The sequence below is a fragment of the Malaya genurostris genome, chromosome 2 (assembly GCF_030247185.1).
Source record: "Malaya genurostris strain Urasoe2022 chromosome 2, Malgen_1.1, whole genome shotgun sequence".
Taxonomy (NCBI): Eukaryota; Metazoa; Arthropoda; class Insecta; order Diptera; family Culicidae; genus Malaya; species Malaya genurostris.
Genome location: NC_080571.1, coordinates 287150499 through 287170436, shown reverse-complemented (window position 1 = coordinate 287170436; position 19938 = coordinate 287150499). Strand labels below are relative to the sequence as shown.

At 37.4% G+C, this 19938-nt stretch overlaps 2 protein-coding genes across 4 annotated transcripts in view; one reads left to right on the top strand and one right to left on the bottom strand.

Moving 5' to 3' along the window:
• Positions 1 to 19938, bottom strand: part of LOC131430442 (6-phosphofructo-2-kinase/fructose-2,6-bisphosphatase 1-like) — a 268836-nt gene that overhangs the window by 58525 nt on the left and 190373 nt on the right. The gene's annotated exons all lie outside the window — the stretch shown is intronic.
• LOC131430443 (alpha-N-acetylgalactosaminidase) overlaps positions 4702 to 19938 on the top strand; it is a 184069-nt gene continuing 168832 nt past the window's right edge. Inside the window, exon 1 of the mRNA XM_058595446.1 lies at positions 4702 to 5513. The gene's annotated coding sequence lies outside the window, so the exon portion shown is untranslated. The remainder of the gene's footprint in view (positions 5514 to 19938) is intronic.

The following is a 19938-nucleotide window of genomic DNA, read 5'->3' as shown; positions in this document are numbered from 1 at the left end:
TTTTGTGATGTTTCACAATTATTACAAACATTCCATCTGAAACGATTGATCTTCAGTTCATTGCAAAACCGATCTTATTCTGTGGAAAACTTAGGAAACTTCACAAAACTAACATTCTTCCATGAAAAGCGTGAAAAGCTTTTCCAAAAATAAGTCTGAATGTGTAATCCTTGCAGCCAGAAAAAGGTTTGTTTGAAAAAAAAATTAAATCATCGCATTATTTTTCCAAATAATTGTGAAAGATCACAAAAACACTCATTTTCCAGAGCTATTTTTATAACACTCAGAAAATCCTCGGAATTTTTCAGCCATTTTCGGACTGCAGATAGATAAAAGTTTTTCGAAGGTCTCTATGTTTTTATTTTGGTAAATTTCTTAAAATTTCCATCGAAAATGTCATAAAACCACGCATGGTACTTGGACGATGCCCCTAAAAGTGAAAGAGATGCAATTACATTCACTTCGGTTAACAATGAGGTGCACAGTGTCGAGTATGACAATGTTAAATACAAAATCCCTGTGTACGAGGTAGATGGTGCCATAGAAGTGCGTGTACATGACAGGTCAGTGATCAGTGAAAACATGTTGCAGTACGGAAAATTTCTTCCCATCGAAAGGTAAGTATGGCGCAATTTTTTCTTCTGTATTCGGAATGGCGTGCGACCGCATAAGGCAATTCCATCTTATATAATTTGTAATCACTGGTTACCTATGATAATCAGCTGATTGCATGTCAGTTCTGTGAACAATCTGCACACTAAGGTAAACCCTGCAATGAAACTGCGAAAAGGACATCTTCAACCAAAGACAAGGACAACCGTTCTTCATCGGTAACTACCCGAGTAGAGTGTGAGATCAAACAGAAAACTCAATTTGATGTTGTGCTTTTCGTATATATAGATTACTTAATTTGCTATCGTTTTGGTCGCTTTAACGGTTAAAAGATCAAAATCGAAAGCAAAAAAAATGCTGTGTGACATCAAACTGAAAACTAGTTTTGCTCTCAGTGAAAGCACGTTGCGAACTTAATATGATGTAGATTTTCTCGAAATGACACGTCACGCGCATAAGCTAAAAATAGAACAACCATAAAAGGTCCGGTCCATATTAGTCGCAAGCAAGAAAAAAAGATTTTATGCAAAATTTCCACTACCGCCGCGGAGAGAATCCGGTTTCGAACTTAGGTGATTTGGAATGTGAACTTTTTGCGATTGCTATGGACTGTAAGTGCTAGCTATAAGGGGACGGAAAATGTTCGGCTATATGACAAGCAGTGTTGTTTCACAAAGTTGTATGCAGGTAGTTTCTGTCAGTGCACACTCGTTGCGTCGCTTCCATCTCGCATCTACCATGAACAGCAGTGTGGCTATTTGAGCACAGTATAAAAATGTTCTCTTTGTCCTTCTCATATTCAAAGCTGTAGCATTCGAACATTATAATAAATTGAGTTATCTACTTGATCTCACATAATTTGCACATGTAATCACTTTGAAATACGAATTTAGAGGCTCTGAAGACCGAACGTTTTACAGTGAAATCTTCTAAAACACAGGGAACGTGAATTAAGAATCCGGCAAAAAGATATCCCAGATCATTTGTTTTTTCGACTATTTGGGACAATGAACGATTATCGCACTTCTGACCACAAATAGAACCATAATCTCTTCAGTAAATTTTTAGTTCTTGTGTAGGCTTATAATTTACGATCATTTGATGCAGAATTAGTCCTGTGGCGCAAAATTATGCAGATTTGGTTAGAAGGTTTCTTTTGAAGAGTGTATTAAAGTTCCAAGATCTATTAGATGATTGATAAAATACTTCTCATGGTATCTATGAGAATATGAAGTTCTAAGCATTTATAACTAGGAATGAGAATTGTTTTGAAGAGTGTCTTCGACACAGTTTGTGGATTACTTAGGAATATACAAATTAAACATATATTTTCTTGGTAGCTCCTCTAAGCCACTAAAGTATTATTAAGAATTAGCTCTAGGTTCTGAAATCTGAGACTTTCAATGTTCGATGTTCGAACTTCGTAAACAATGATTTTTTCCATACTGTTGGATATAAAGTTATGGGTATTTTCAGAACGGGTTTGGCGAGTAGATTATTTTCGCCATCCAAATCTCCGATTTCTGGATGCACTGAAAATAATGGTCTCAAAACTTTGGAATGAACTTCGCGACGTCGTATGATTACAAATATCGAAGCATTTTTTTTTAAAACTAAACGCAAAAATTGTTACAGGATCGGATACTTAACGTATCTAGAAGGAAATCGATGACGTCAAATATATTTCTCATATCAAGTTCTGAAATAAACTCCTTCTACGGCAGACGATCAGCGAGATGGGAATGCAAAGACACTATTCAGATTGACCTGCTTCAGACAAACGTGGTACCGATGATCGCGAATTAATCTAATGCCTCACAGACGTGTGGTTTGACACCAATATTCTCGTGGTTAAAAAGAAAGAGCATTATTTGCGTAAAAGTTGAAAAAAATGTCGAAAAAAATCGTTTCTTCGCGGTTATGGTTGCGGTCAACTGCAGGATCTCTGCAAGATGTCAAAGCATTTGTGTAAAAAGCAACATAGGATTGAAGGGATAATTCTTCCATTGAAACTTAACTTTGTATTTTTGTGTTGCCATGTTTTTTTATTTAAAAGATATTTTATTTGCGTACAAGCTTTACGTGGCCGATTTAGCTGAGTTTTTAGATAATTTTTTTTTGTATTGAATCTCGTTGTCACCCTTTTTCTAGGGGGAGAGGAGCTTCCATTTTCCTGCTGCGATGATTGAGGGGCAGTTTGTTCGTGGTTCGTCTCGTCATCCATTGCCGTGGTATTGTTGTTGATTTCGTTGCTAGTTGCTGTAGATGCGCCTTGTTGTACATTGTGTGCAGTTGCTGGTTGGTTGGATGGTAAGCTGTTAACTGCAGCTGGTGTACTTTGTTCTATAGGGGTTACGTTGGATGGTTTCGTTGAAGGGGATACTTCCCTGTTGTTGGTGACTGTCACAGGTGTACTGGGGTTGCTTGGGGTTGATGTGAAGGAAGCTCCGTTGTCCTTTGGTATAATTGTCTCCTTGTCCGGTTTATCACATGGCTTACCGTAGTGAACAGCTTTTTGGCAATATTGACATGTGGCCATCTGATTGTCATAGGTAACAAGTGATTTGCACGGCATTCTTGTATCCTGACCGAATGTCACATAAGAAGGTATAGGCCTCCTCAAGCGCATGCGTAACAAACGTACGCCATTTAGAATACCGGCGAAAAAATTCTTCCACTTTTCTTTTTCGATAGAGAGAATCTCTCCGTATTGGGACATGGTTTTGCGAATATAAGGATCGATGACGCTTGAGGGAAGATCATGCACACGCACTTCTATAGCACTATCTTCCATATATACTGGAATGTTGTACTTGATATTTTCGTGCTCCACATAGTGCACATTATTATTGTCTTTAGCGAATTGAATTGCATCCCACTTTTTATAGAACTGGATATAAACAACATTATTGGTCTTATTGCATTGAAGTAACGTTGCACACGTTTAATGTCTAGATGCATTTGCCTCTTAAGCAAACCTTCAAGTTCTCGTATCGAAGGTCGAATTTTGCACTGTCTGAAGTCAACAATAAATTGTATTTATTCGTACCGGCGGTAGCTTTTGTTCGTTTGGTTCACTCATTTCGAGATCGTTCTATTGTTCACTACCCAATACTGTACTTGGTTTCTTCTGTCCCGAACGTAAGCGGTTTTGGTTTATCGACTGACTTGGATGAGATGTGAAACCGAACTGTGTTGCCATTTGAAATTTGCTCAATTTCAATGGATTCACTAAGTTGTTGATTTTAATATTTTCATTTTTTGAGTTTCACAAAACTTTACCTTTAAACAGCAAAATGATAACATGATGTGATATTAATTGAAAATTTGATGAGTCGATATTATATTAGTATTTCAATCTGATGTTGCTATCATAATCAGATTTCAATTTGTTCACATTTTGATGTTAGACTTGACTCGGGCGACCCCACTGTATATAAAAATTCGATCGCCATGTTTTTAAAAGTCAGTCTAGTGTCGAATTGGTCTCTCAATTTGTGAAAAATAAAAAGTTTGTCATATTGAAAATGTGTGCTAAGTTTCATTTAAATCGGAGCATGTGAAGCCCACCTAATACACAATTGTAGAATTGCTCAATACATCAACCGAAAATGTTAAACGTTCAAGTAACCCGTAGATGTCGTGCAACATAGCGCAAGATGTATCAAGTCCGATGCGAGTGCGCAACATCAAACAACTAAAGCTGTATGTAGCGCATCATTTCGTTGATCGCCTACAAGCAGCATGAATAGTTATGCTAACTCAGAAAATCATGCTCACATCATGTCAGCTTATGCTCTCACTGGATCGTGTCAAACATCGCACAGCATAGCAACGTGTCTCTTTTTCTCTCTTGGTCGATTTTTCTTTTTACTTTTCCGCTACAGCTGAGAGCTCAGCTGCAGTTCCCCAAAGTCGATAAGATTCGAGTGAGCTAAGCTGTGTCTTATCCGGCTCAAGATCCACCAACTCGTCAGAGAAACCCGAGAGCCGAAACCAAACGCTCTCGCTCAGGCTTATGGTACCAGGCTTATGGAACTGTTTACGCTTGCCTATTTTATGTTGACTAGTCCGGTCAGTTCGAGCAGCGCAAGCTGGCAAAGTTTCGAACCCCTCGGCAAGTATTGCGCTGACTCCCGAGCCAGACGCACGCGTTTTCGGTGGTGCTCTTCCAGTTCTACTAAATCCGTATGTTTTAGAAGTTTTTTTTCTAGTTGTTTTCAAGCTATTTGATCGGCTAGAATTCTTACCGTTCGGTTCGCTGGTGAGATTGTAAAAAACTTGTACCGAGGCTCCGATCCGTTCATTACGAACATCGAAGTGACGACCTGCGTGAGTTCGGGCAAATTGTGCAGTGGAAAGGAGAATGTTTCTGACCGGATAATTCATATATCGGAGTGCATATAAACAACTCGTGGGCGTCGATTTGCTTGACTGGAAAGCTAAACCGCGTTTGCTTATTGTTATCGTGCAACTACACTTTACATCTGCGCCGAGCCAAAAGTGGTTTTCTTTCTGATATCGGTTATCTCACCGCAACTATTAGCAACAACAACAACAGCAACTACATTCAAGATTCAAAGTTATTATAGTGTGCCCACGAGTTACGATCGCTGAGTACGAAAGAAAAGTCGCAGTCAGTGCAGGTTCAGTTTTCTTGAGGTTTTGAATAAGTGATAAAGATATAATAAAAGTTCGGATCCGAAACGGAAGCGACCAAACGCTCGACACTGAAACTAAGTCTCCTGGTTTCGGGTCAAGTGCCAGTCAACAACTGACTGTCTGCGTTACAAGGGAACACAACTTCCACTGCGTCGTCGTTGTTCATCATCAAATTGTTTGACTGAGGTTATTGACTTGGTCCGGACAGGAATCAATTCAAATTCGAGCGCACAGTGCAGGTCAGTACATTATACGGTTTGCTTTGTTTCTGCTGTGGTTATCACATTTCGGGAATATCGACCGGACCGATAAGGAGGACAGACGGACGGACGTAGAACAGTCTACTAAAGCGGGAAATAAACAAACCTAATTGCGTGCTGGTAGCGAAAATGATTGTCACTGGTTCGAGGGGGTTCACTCCATTGGTTGACGAGTGAGTTCTGTACAAAAATTATGAACTTTATTTATGTTAGCATAGTGATGAATTTGTTTGAAATATGGCATTTTAATGTAGCAATAAGTCAATCTAATTCATTCACAATCATTTTGTGAATTACCATTTCCTTGTAATTTATATGCTACACTGAATTTTCTCACCGGAATTATATATTCATAATCGTGACCAGCTATCTCTGGCCACAATTGCACTGAATGGCCGACTTGGTTTGATCGAGTATGGCTTTCTAGTTGGAACTGGAAGAACAAAAATCTCAACTCCAAATTTTTTTTTGGTAAAGCAAATCAAGCGACGATCATTCATTAAGTCCGGTTTGGATTTAGATCGAAGTGTAATTCGTTTTAAGTTGAATCAGTTGACGGGATAACAGTTATAAGTTATATCAAAGAAATCCACTGCTATCTACTACGTTTATATAACATTCAATCGAATATTTGCTAAATTTGTGTAAAATGCGAACTGTACAAATAGTAGATCTCAAAAGATTTCGTTTCGCCTTCGACTCGTAAGTGCATAGCAGTTTATGTTGAATTGTTACGCAACCTAGCAGTTCAAAATAAACCGTTAACTAAAAACTCTTCTTTATATTACTCATTAGGTTGTTACTTTATAATCCTTCTTCTCTCAGGTTAAAAAAACTACAAATTTCGAATTGTTTTGTGGTCTTCGAAGGTTTACTTCCTCAATAAATTTCCTACGAAAATAACACATGCGCTGATTTTTTTTGATGCGCTATTCAAAAGCTGCCAGCTAAGCCATTTTGAAATCTCGTAGTAATCCATTTATTCTTTACGTCTCGTCTTTAATTAATTGCTACTAAGCAGATCAATGAAACTGCTAGTGCAAGTAATGGTAGTTTACTGTTAACTTGAGCACCTTTATCTCTGCTAATACAAGTTGCGCATGTAGGAGAACAAAAATATTAGGTCGCTATAGTAATGTTCAGTCTGACTCATCTTAGGAAAAAAAAAACATTTCGATTAGATAAGATAAAATTAAAAAAGAGCTGCTTTTATTTTCGCCATTCAGGCTAAAATGCATTACACAGAGATTTCGAAATTATTGCAATTTCCATCACTGAAGTATTATAAAAATAAAGCTCTTTAAGCTATTTTTTATTAATTACGAATTTGATTAGCGAGTTTGTGATTAGTTGATTTATTAGTTTCGTAAAATGTTTTCAACCTGTATGAATATCAAAATTAATCGATTACCAATAACTTTAATGTTGTCACTAGCATGTTAAAGGTAATCTTAAAAATTTTCCGTATACGGTGAACATGTGCGGTTCGCTACTTCAGCGTTGGTTTGTCTTTGAGAATTGATTTACTAACGTCTCCAGGGTAGCTTAATGGCAAAGCGGTTCTGCAGATCCGTGAAGTTTTACCGATTCAAGTTTTGCTTCTGTGAGATAGTTTTACGCACGTTTCATGAGAAAAAAATTAATTCTTTCATTTTTTTCCATAAATACGTTTATTTCTTAAGGCAATTTACATAAGTTTTTCTTCTCCGTAGCATCACTTTTACATACAATTCTTATCCTAATATAATACTAATATAGTCATAACGATTTAATTTTAATAAAACATATTCCTCTTATTTTTTAAATATCATATTATTTGAAACAAACGATTAACTGCTATAAATTATAAAATAAGCTGAAATTTTTATACATTTTGTTGTTGATTTCGTAACCTATTTTGAGTTTGTTTTTATCAGCACATCATTTTTATTAAAATTTTGCTATTGGACGAACCAATGGACGCAGTAGGAGTCAGAACTAACCCTCAAAAGGGTCAATTATTAAATTGAAACTTCAATTGTCTTTATGAAATGATGAAGAAGTTTCATGTAAGAAAGGTCACGACAAGCAAGAATGTCTCCAACTGGGACATTGGATAGTTAATTCTTTCATTATTCCAATATGATTAAGGTAACGTGAACCGAAATCGACTTCGGCTTGGAAAGTGGTTTAAATTATTTTGTTTGGAGAACATGTGACTGGATTGAAGGAAACAGTTATCTTCTGTTTAAGCCACTGTACATGTCATTCGGGTCATAATTTTAGAAGATAAAGTGACTGTAACGGAAATAAGCAATCGTTTTAAAAAGTACCGACCCCGCAATAGTCCCATTCCGACCCCCCTATTTTTTCTAGCATTAGAGATCACCCATATGTTGCTACTCAGTTATTGACCAGGACCAATTGATTTTTGTGAAAATGAATTACAAAATCAAATCACATAACAGAGTTGTGTACGAGACACGACCGATCATAATGACATTAAAAATGGAATTTTAAAACTCTTTCATCAACAGATTTAAGTATGAAAAATAGGGCAATCATTGTGAAACACTATCTAGGATTCCAAAACTAATTTTAGGAAATCGGAACCTTCAGTTACGAATATATCATCGTTAACTGGGTTCAAGAAGTATTTATAATAATATTCCTACGTGAATTCCACAACAGATTGGTGTTTCCGACAAGCCTAATGAGAAAATTTGTATATGGAATTATTTTTTTTAGAAAACTACAGATAATTGAAATTGAGAACTATTCAATTAAAGTCATTTATCATAAAGCTACAATCTAATTGACATCATTATATACTTTTTGATAAAGGACATTCATAAACCACGTAGACCAAAATTTGGAACACCCTCGTAGACTTTCGTAGACTTTTATAAATACACCCCCCTCCTTTCACCTCCACGTAGATTTGTAGACTATCTTCTCACAAAACGTTATGAAAATTTTGTTAAATTTATTTTCGGTCATTTACAGTTAGAACCTAATCTAATGTTCATCGAAAAATAATATAACTCCATCTTCAAATGACCTAGTGAGAAGTGTTTAAAATTCGGTTTTCTGCATGAACCTGCCCTAGAGCTCCTTGTCGGGCCGAGCGAATTTCTGTCGGCTCACAGGTATATTTCTTAAAGATTAGTTTGTGACAATCCAAAAAATACGTAATTCAAGCACAATTCAAAATTTCCGTGTTGAGCATTAGAACGTTTTAAATCGTCAACAGTTTCGTTGGTGTTCAGTTTCAATTTTTCTCAACTCATCCAACAATCGGGTGAGGGTGAGAAAAGTTAATTTGGTGGTCGCTCACCAGGGAATCAAATGCAGTGAACACCTTCACAAACGAACACATATTTGGCATACAGCGCCGTACTGCTAACATGAAGAATGTGGCAAATCCATCAACAAATTACCGAGATACAAGCGCTTCAAATTAGGTCCAAAAAATCTATCGCCGAAAGTTCTGAACTAGGCCTGCTAGTTCCCGTAAATTCAACAGCTATATTCAAAATACTCAAGCGAACACGGTGTGCTGCAGATGGAAGAAAATGACACATCACAAAAGCAAGCATCCAGTGAGCGACAAGCTACCTGCTACCTTTAATTTATTTGTTTATTAGTTTATTTTTTTATTCGGAGTAGGGAAAAGCCCGGTGGAGTTTGTTTCTGTCAAACTTGCTCTCCAACAGGCATAAAACCTCCTCATCTTTTGCATCAACAGATTACAATCATCCAAATGATACATCTCACTTAAACATAGTATTTCTAAACTAACTAAAACTAAAACTAATTAGATATTAACCCTAGGAACAATTTCTTGACAACGTTTCGTGATAGATTAAAGTCGAATGAGTTGGAACAGTGGTTGAATATTCGGCACATGCTGGCAAAAGACCCATAATTAGTTTCTACACGGGTAAAATTCCGATTTAAGAAATGAGCAAAACGAGTCATGATTTGGGGATAATAGATTAAAAGTTCCATTTGGACTGATTTCGTTGAAATTTAACGTAACGCATTTGACGTTGTTGGGTATAACTTCAGGCGTGTTTCTGCTACGATGGTAATCTTTGCAACATAAATTCAGGCGTTATGTTTCAAAATATGAATGTTTTAAATATGAATTAAATGGAATGGTGAGGAAGTGTGTGGCGTATTGATTATACGATTTCAACTAATGTCTCAAATAATGTACATTTGAATAGCAAAACAGTAAAAAGCACAACGAATTTCTTTTAATCTGAAGCATCAACAATTTATATATTTTTTTGAACACACACGACACCTAAAATTAAGTGTCAACTTGCGTTCATTGCTCCAGATTTGATTTTTTGTTTCAGAATTTGGAAAACATAAACGAACTGCATTAAAATACACATGTGAATCAAACCTCTTAAATAGATACTCTAGGTTGAATTCTTGCAAATACCGCGGATGGATTTTTCCTTGTTTGTTTTCAAAACATCCTTCAAAAATCGTCTTATTTGAAATATTTAGGTGAATCAATACAGCTTGTGTTCTTATATCTATGAAACAAATTAATCAAACTGGTTGAACAAAAAAAAAATCTAATTTTCGTTAGATGGTGCTACTAATTTACAGTCGAAATTATTTTTCGGTTTACGTCATCTCTCGGAATATTATTTTAACAACAACAGTCACATCGAATATGTAAGAATACATGCAGATATATTAATACAAAATGTGAAACTTATAATGTCAATTTTCAATTTTTTACCACTACTCTATTAGACAACCCATCACATCACTTGAGGCAGAGGGTTCAAAGTGATATCCGGATAGGAAATTGGATTTACGAGCTTTATAAGAAATACATTCCTCAAGTAACGCATTTTCGGACCATGATTAATTTTCATGGGAGAAGACTTATTGCTTATGGTTTCATGAGTAGTTAAAATGATTGGTTTCATGATTTTATAATCATGACAGCAGTAACGGATTTCTTTCCGTGTAAGATTACGGCGATGGATATCTATTTGTAACTAGTGGCTAGCTGCCGATTAATGTTAAAGTTGTAAGATGGCATATATATATTCATAGATAAGGGAATCGTGCGAATGTTCATGTGATGCAGAAATGAGCGATACTATGCCGAACGAAGCAGATTTTCTACTATATGAAATTCTAGGTGCAGACCAACGATCGAAACCGTCAACCGTGCACGAAAAACCGATAGGATGACATCATTTGCTCTGCTGTGATTGGTTAGTGAAAACATAAGTCGATTCTAACCATTTTCCACATAGTATACTATTGAAAAACTGAAACGACGTTGCCATACAAGTTTAAGTTAAATGTTTCTGAATCGATTGGTAGTTAAATTATGTAAATCCATCCACAGATCACTGATTTATTAGCGTTCAAAATTATGACAGAAAAAGGTAACGCGGCTACTTTTGAAACTTTTATTTGACACATATTAGTGCAGAGTAAGGCATTTTTGATGCCAAAACATAATAAAACTTGTTGCAAGCATAATGTGATTTCTGATACTCAATAGTTACGAATAAATTTTGGAAGGCAACACAAAGCAATGTTTATTACATTCAAAGTGCATCAGGGGAGATCTCGTTTTGGTTTAAAAAATACACCCTTCCATAAGATAATAACAATAAAAGATTTTTTGAAAATTAGTTCATTCATTTTTTGAATGGTCGTCAACACTGAATGCGGAAACCTTAGTACGAGGTACAAATCTCTCCAGCATCAATTATAAGCTGGCACCGACGGGATATGCTTTCTATGAAGCTATTGACACGCGGTTTGAATAGGGAGCGGGTCATATCGCCGAAAGCCATTTCGCCGAATGCCATTTCGCCGAAAGTCGTTTCGCCGAATAGGTCATTTCGCCGAAAGGGTCATTTTGCCGAAAGGGTAATTTTGCCGTAAGAGTCATATCTCCTGCATGTTATGTCTCCTGTATAACTGATGTGGCGAAGCCACATAACCGAAGCCAAGATGGCCGCTGAGTTGGCCGCCGACTCGCCGTCGGAAGCGGCGGCCTCTTGCATACAAACCTGTAACCGCCTCGTTTGCCCGGTCTACTCAAAGCTAGGTTTCTTTGCTTTAGTTAGGTCCGAACGAGCGGTAGCGAGGTCGGACAGCACATGAACTAAAACGATGTGGCGTAGCCGCATTAGTATTTTTTCATTTTCACTTAATAAACGGAAATTACCACAAGTCAACAAGTTTTCTTGGGAACTACTTTCTGAGGTTCATGCATCAATTTTTATTCAAGAGTACAACAATCAATCATTATTCAAGAAGTACAATGGTAAGTTAACAAAACGGGCCTTAACGCTATCATCTTTCGTTTGTCTTTAATTTAAATCAATTCTAATTACGATTTCAAGACGACTTCAGGATTCGGAGAAATGATCCTTTCGGCGAAATGGCTTTCGGCAAAATGGCATTCGGCGAAATGTCATTCGGCGAAATAACCCTTTCGGCGAAATGAATTTCGGCGAAACGGCTTTCGGCGAAATGGCTTTCGGCGAAATGACCCTGATCCGTTTGAATATTATCGATTTTTTTTATAACGATTTGCTCATTTGCTTACGAGCTGCTTCAACTTCCACATGTAATTCACAACAACTGCTTGTTTTAATTCGAGTCCATCCATAAAGCATGGTGGACTGGGATTGCATAGGAAAAGAAATACATCGCTACCATGTTTCACATTGACCACGCTTTGATGTAACAAACTGTACCGGCATTGCGTTTGACTGTTTTTAAATCTTTTCCCTAAATCGACAAAAATCGACTGTTTTTAAATCCGACCAAAATTCCCTTTTGTCCTTATCCTTTATTCATCCCTGTGAATGATGGAGATAGGGGCGGTCGACGAAGGTAGCTATTATACTATTGAGATGTTCTGTTTGAGTTGGAATGGTATCAATTCACAATACTATTTTTCAATTATTATTGGTCAATCAGCAGAAAACATGATGATATCAGTATGCAATCCGCCAAGACAATCATTACAATGTAACGCTGTCCACTATTTCACAGCAGTCTCAACAAGTGACCGAGTGTTGTCGTGACGAAAATTTACATTTTTTTCAATGCATACTTTAAAAGATTGTATTGATTTCGAAAGAATAGTTTGGATTATATAACACTCATTATTAGATTACATAGCAATCGTTGAGTTAGACAAAAGTCAAATGAAAGTATCCCTCTACTGTGATTATTTCGTTAAAGAAGTTGTAATCCAATTAAAAAGACCAAATAAAGTAACGCAAATCAAGTAATTGATTTTTGCTTGAAATATCAGAACTTTTTTTACGATGCTATTTGAAATATATGGAACTTTTTTGTATGCATCAGTTGATACTTTATCAAGTAGGATTGATTTAAGATTAACTGGAGGCATTCGAGTATCCAAGGATACACTCGAATACAATCGCTCGAAAGCACTTTCGTTTCATTTTCTCCGCCAACTAGATCCATCCATACTTTTTGGGACAGTTTTCAATTGCTCAAAGCACAATCCAGGTTCCGGTTCCTTGTTAACGTGTTCAGCTGCAATAATTCCAGTATTAAATACTAATGACCACTAAAAGGCACAGAGCCGAAACGCTATGTCACAGATTATTTCAATTAGCAACTTTTGGAATTTATTTTTACGTTTCGTCTTTGACTCATCAGTGCAGAGCAGTTCAAATTGAACTGCTTAGTGCTAAACTCGGCAGTTCAATTTGAACCGCTAAGCAGACGTAAAGTTTCTGCTACTTACAGAACACTTTTTGTTTTGCAACGAAGTGCAATGTCTTTTCTGACGTGCCGAACGAAAACGTGTTTTCGACTATTTCTGGCCGATGCAGGTATGGTCATTTAGGGGTTAGCCAAATTTTGTGCTAGGGCACATAACCGTTTTCATTATTTTTACGTTTCGTCTTTGACTCATCAGTGCAGAGCAGTTCAAATTGAACTGCTTAGTGCTAAACTCGGCAGTTCAATTTGAACCGCTAAGCAGACGTAAAGTTTCTGCTACTTACAAAACACTTTTTGTTTTGCAACGAAGTGCAATGTCTTTTCTGACGTGCCGAACGAAAACGTGTTTTCGACTATTTCTGGCCGATGCAGGTATGGTCATTTAGGGGTTAGCCAAATTTTGTGCTAGGGCACATAACCGTTTTCATTATTTTTACGTTTCGTCTTTGACTCATCAGTGCAGAGCAGTTCAAATTGAACTGCTTAGTGCTAAACTCGGCAGTTCAATTTGAACCGCTAAGCAGACGTAAAGTTTCTGCTACTTACAGAACACTTTTTGTTTTGCAACGAAGTGCAATGTCTTTTCTGACGTGCCGAACGAAAACGTGTTTTCGACTATTTCTGGCCGATGCAGGTATGGTCATTTAGGGGTTAGCCAAATTTTGTGCTAGGGCACATAACCGTTTTCATTATTTTTACGTTTCGTCTTTGACTCATCAGTGCAGAGCAGTTCAAATTGAACTGCTTAGTGCTAAACTCGGCAGTTCAATTTGAACCGCTAAGCAGACGTAAAGTTTCTGCTACTTACAGAACACTTTTTGTTTTGCAACGAAGTGCAATGTCTTTTCTGCTCTGCACTGATGAGTCAAAGACGAAACGTAAAAATAATGAAAACGGTTATGTGCCCTAGCACAAAATTTGGCTAACCCCTAAATGACCATACCTGCATCGGCCAGAAATAGTCGAAAACACGTTTTCGTTCGGCACGTCAGAAAAGACATTGCACTTCGTTGCAAAACAAAAAGTGTTCTGTAAGTAGCAGAAACTTTACGTCTGCTTAGCGGTTCAAATTGAACTGCCGAGTTTAGCACTAAGCAGTTCAATTTGAACTGCTCTGCACTGATGAGTCAAAGACGAAACGTAAAAATAATGAAAACGGTTATGTGCCCTAGCACAAAATTTGGCTAACCCCTAAATGAACTTTTGGAAGTTATGAAAAAAACTGGCTAAAATTGACTCTGAAATATATTTGTGCCGTTGAACCGCAGAAATATATTTTGAAGAATACGATTATTCGATGGAAATTTCGTAAATTCGTAGTTTCTCAATCTTCTGAAATGATAGCAAAACTCATACTCAAGATGAATTAACTAGATTCAAGCAAAGTATACGGCCGTCCTCATCAGGTTTGCTGGATTACATCATATTAATCGAGACTGAAGAAAAGGCAAAGGAAATCATCGCTTCGTCTGGGTTGTCCCACTTAATCTCGTGTAGGTTTTCCAGCTAACCGAACATTACTAACCATAAGAATCCAAATCATAGACCAGAAAATGCGTGAACACACAGAACCAACAGGAAACCTGTTTGCTGCGGGCAAGTCACATTTGTTTACTCACCAGCTCCATTCCCTATTTCCTTCTTGTTCGGTTCCACTGTAGATCGATGGTTCTCCCAACTCGCCCAGCCCATGCTACATCCTCTCAAACCGGTGCAGTTTCGACGTTTCGTGGCACCACAATTTACGCCACGATGGGCGCCGCAAAACCTTCCAGCTGGGTTGTTCCAAAGCAAAAAGAGTTTCATGGATACTGACGGCGTGTTGTCGTGGTTGGCCGACCACAAGAGGCGATGATCTTTAAATTTATTAATTTATTTAACACTTCACGGGTGGAACACGCTGATGGAGGAAACATGGAGATGGGGCAAAAAAGTAAAAAAAAGGTACATAACACACCTCACTTCACTGCTGCTGCTGCCGGCCGATTAGTAATCGGGCGTCGGAGATGGAGCAGAGTGTGGTGCGATTTGGATTGACGATAGCCGATGGGTTTCCTGGCTGCTCTTTAAAGAAATGGAACGATTTTGGCCCCTGGCCCTGGGTGATAATACAATTTGTTTCTATTTGTGTAATAACTGTCGGTGGCGGTATTCCGTCTTTGCCAGCTACTGTGCTGCTTTTGTGGCTACGGCTGTGATTCGATTGAGTTCGGATCCAGTTGCACCTGGGAGAAGTTATGGCATTTATTAGCGTTCAGGCGGAAAGCGATCAATGCAGAGTAGAAGTTTGGACTTTTGATCAAATCGAGATCATTGCCTGATTGAGGTAGCTTCTGGCCTTCTTGGGTGGGACAAGAAATAATTGTTTGAGTTAAGAAGAGAATTATGCAATGAGTTTATTAGCTTAGTAGTGATGTTATTGAAGATCATGTTTTAAGGAAAAATCATTGAGTGGTACCATAGAAAAGAAGGCTTATTTTACTAGCCTTATGCAAAAGGCCCTTCGGAACCAATTTGAACGAAGAATAGCAGCTTAGCATTCCAAAGATACGAATTGCTACTATTGTTTAAAAATAATTTGAATGATTTGTTTTGTAGGATTAGACACATTTTTTTTTAAGTCAACTCTCTGACATGACGTTTCATGCATTTCCTAAGACATTTGGCATAAAAAAAATTCTTTTGTTTTTCGGCTTTCTACGCGGATTTCCGAAGCTACGCGGATTTCCGGAATTACGCGGTTTTGTTTTACGCGGTAGGTATCCCCCGCGTAAAAAGAGACCACAGTGTACACGAAAGTATTTAACGATAAAAAAAATGGTCAATTTCAATTTGATAAATTTTCTCATTGAGCTAAAGGAACAGCAAATGAAAATTTGGCTCACCCAACACGAAATCCCGAACTACTTACACAAAGTTGACAAAACCGTTGAATGTTTCCAAACCTTTCTTTCGGTCAACAACCATTTTTGTTAGTCGAGCATCATATCACTTTGCCGTTACTCGGGAAACGACCAACGGTTTGCCATTTATTCTGGGTCAATGTCACAGCAAGTTTATCCAACTAAGAAAAAGATGCAATCAATCTGAAATGTTTTTATCGGGAAACCATAAATAAGACTAAAAATTGAACAATATCGACCGTGCAAAAGGATGTGTGTATAGTTCGATGTAACAGCTTCCATGTATTTAAAAAAAAAAATATTTCTTCGGATTACTTTTTGAGATGTGTTCAATCACATCCGTAGTAGTTCTGTTGGCCAAACGTATTGATGAATTGAAGTAAGATTCCAAAAAATTTGAGGTACACCTTGTTTGCTTATTTTCACTTCCCAACTTTCACTTGAATACTTTTGTTGAATATTATGAAATAGCAAAACTATCAAATCACATTAAACTTTTTATGGAGATGAGGATGGATAACGACACGATTTTTGAATCAACCGTCCCCTAACTAATACAATCGTTATTCGACATAAAACGGTTTTATTGACCATGTAACAGGAGAAGAAGTTTCTGTGTACCTCGCGACTCAAGTCGTAACAAACAAAAGTCACAAAGTCTGGATCAAAACATGTGTGTTTTGAAATTCGAGTAAACTACTACACTATATTCGCATATATGTCCCATATGAATATTTACCATGAATATTTTGAGTTGGTTTGGCAACGTTCCCCAATCTTCCGATACACATTTGACAACAGCCAGGAAGCCTGAGACCGAAACAAAAACAGATCTCAGGAACCACCAGAAGGACGCGAAGGTGAAGCAAATGTTAGCAAAAGAGACCAGATCTTTCGGTACTTACTGTGGCTAAAAAAATAAAAATGCCTGCAACTTTCGTGCACTTTCTACTTTCAAGTACCGGCAAAGTATGAAGTCGTTCAAGGTGAAAACTGTACCGAACCGTACTGATAAACAGAATGTCACGGCTAAAAGTTGTTTCGCGGATATTTGACAAAGTTTTCCTGTTTATGTACTTGAAGACTTTAAGCATCTTCCCGGAATGGTTTTTAATACTGCCCTGAACGGTATGGCGTAGAGGAACATTTCAAGATGAAGAAAAAAGAAAAAGGTCAAGTCTCCCAAAAAAAAAATTTTTGTTTAGCAGGCAATGTGCAGTTGTGGTCGAGCAAACTAAAGTTTCATCACTACCAGAACGGTAAACAAGGAAATATACCGTGAAGAATGCCCAAATAAGCGATTGTTGCCGTTCTTACGCAGCCATGACACTCCCTCACTATTCTGGTACGATTTGGCATTTTATCACTACGCCAAAAACGTTATCATATCATATCAAAAGTTGTAAAAATAATATTTTAATCGCCTTTTTCTCACCATGTCGATTTTTCATATAGGACTGATATGCGAGTATGGATAGTATAAAGTATTTTCAAAACTGTCATTGAATCATTGTTCTAAGATCTGCATTTCTCAATCCTTCAAGTCATCACTTTCATGTAGGTTCAAAAACAAGAAATGTTTACAAATTGTTACATAAAAAAATTGTGCTTTGAAAGATGCCCTGTCGAGGGTATTAGTACAATGATACTCTGCTTGAGTAACATTATTTTTGTGATTTCAGGATCCAATTGAATTGTAGCTCCAAAAACAAGATTAAAAACGTGACGTCTTCTTCAAGCGCATACACAACACACATACGCCGTTCCAAGAAGAATTCTTTGGCATTTCAGCAGATAATCTATAAATAACGAATTTATTTTTATAGAGCGAGTTAGAATTCTTCAAACAATTAGTGCGAACGACTCACGGTTTTTTCTAGTAAATATAGAGCGATTGTACCAATAGTCATCTCATTAGTAGAATCGCCATGTTATTTGGCAGCTTACTCAAATTCAATCAACAAACTTTGATCAAATTGGATACAATATCTTTGCTTCGGCTCTTAGAAGCAATACCGCAGAAAAAAAAACAGTTCAAAAATTGTACATTACTGTTGTTACGGAAACGCGAAAACTCGTCTCGAATGTACCTATTTTTATGTTATCCTCAAAGCAAAAGATTATGAAATTTACAGGTGACGCAAATCTACATACGAGGTCTGTTCAAAAAGTTCCCGGAATTTTTTAATTGCACGCGTCTGGAGAGTCCGGTGGTCAAAATTTTTTTTTATTGTGTTGGTACATATGTCCCTAATGTATGGTGAAACTTTCAGCTGTATTCATTGTTTACATTCTGTCTTGTAGCGGCTGCTGTAGACGTGTTTTTTTGAGCTCGGCGATTTTTGTTAGTTTAAACAATGGAAGAATTGAAGAGTCAAAGAATTTGTATTAAATTTTGCGTGAAAAATGAAATAAAGTGTAACCAAGTGTGCGAAATGTTACAGAGAGCCTACGATGAGTCTGCTATGAAAAAAACAAGTGTTTACGAGTGGTATAAGCGTTTCCAAGATGACCGCGAAGACGTTGAAGACGACGAACGCTCCGGTCGACCCAGCACGTCAATAATCGATGAAAATGTGGGAAAAGTGGAAAAAATGATTATGGATGATCGCCGAATCACTATTAGAGAAGTTGCTGATGAAGTTGGCATATCAGTTGGCTCATGCCATCATATTTTTTCAAATGTTTTGGGCATGAAACGAGTGGCAGCAAAATTCGTTCCAAAACTGCTTCTGCTTATTCGTGATTTTTTGGCTAAAAACAAGACTTTAATCATGCCCCAACCTCCTTATTCACCAGATATCGCTCCGTGTGATTTTTTCCTGTTCCCAAAGTTGAAGAGACCCATGAAAGGACAGCGTTTTTCATCGATTGAAGAGATAAAGGCAGAATCGCTGAGAGTGCTACAGAGCATTACAAAAAGTGACTATCAGGGGTGTTTCGAAGACTGGAAAAAACGCTGGCATAAGTGTATTATATCTAGGGGGGATTACTTTGAAGGGACCATATAGATGTAGACGAATAAATAAATATTTTTTTAGAAAAATGAGAATTCCGGGTACTTTTTGAACAGACCTCGTATCTCGACTTGTATTAATGGCAGCAACATAATTCTTTCACTATTTCATCAAAAATATGATCAGGAATTTAGGATAATATTTTGAACAGTGGGAGAAAACCACAAACTCTTTACTTTTGCTTGGGTTTTTCGCGCAAGGACGACGATTTTGAGGTAGTCAGGCACATATCTTCAACTGAACGTTATAAAAGGGGAACCGTGGTCGAAAATCGAACATTTCTTCTTGTGCGTTGGATGAAAGCCGACGTCGGGGCGAGAAGACGCATTCAAACAGCGGCATCGGAGAGCGCAACTTCTGTGTGGTTAAAAACCTCAAACGCTCAGGTCGTAGTTCTCATTTGCCTTCCGGTCGTCAAGGCGAGAAGACGCATTAAACCAGTTTCGCATCATTTGGCACTGCGAGCGAATGTGTCGGTTTGTTCGCAAAGCTAGGTTCAATTCAAGCAAGAACGATTGCATCAGACAACAGAGGTGCTGGTCGATTGCATTGAAGAGAAAGAAAACAAGAAACGATAAGTGGACAACATTATATCAAATCAGCCATTCTAATGGCTCTAAATGTTATTTGAAGAACTATTAAGATTGCAAATCGAAGGTAGAAATCATCAGTTTAGTGAAAATTCAAAATAATTTGATTTGCTTCGTGCATTTTTCGCTGTGCGAAAATCGTTCGAGATAA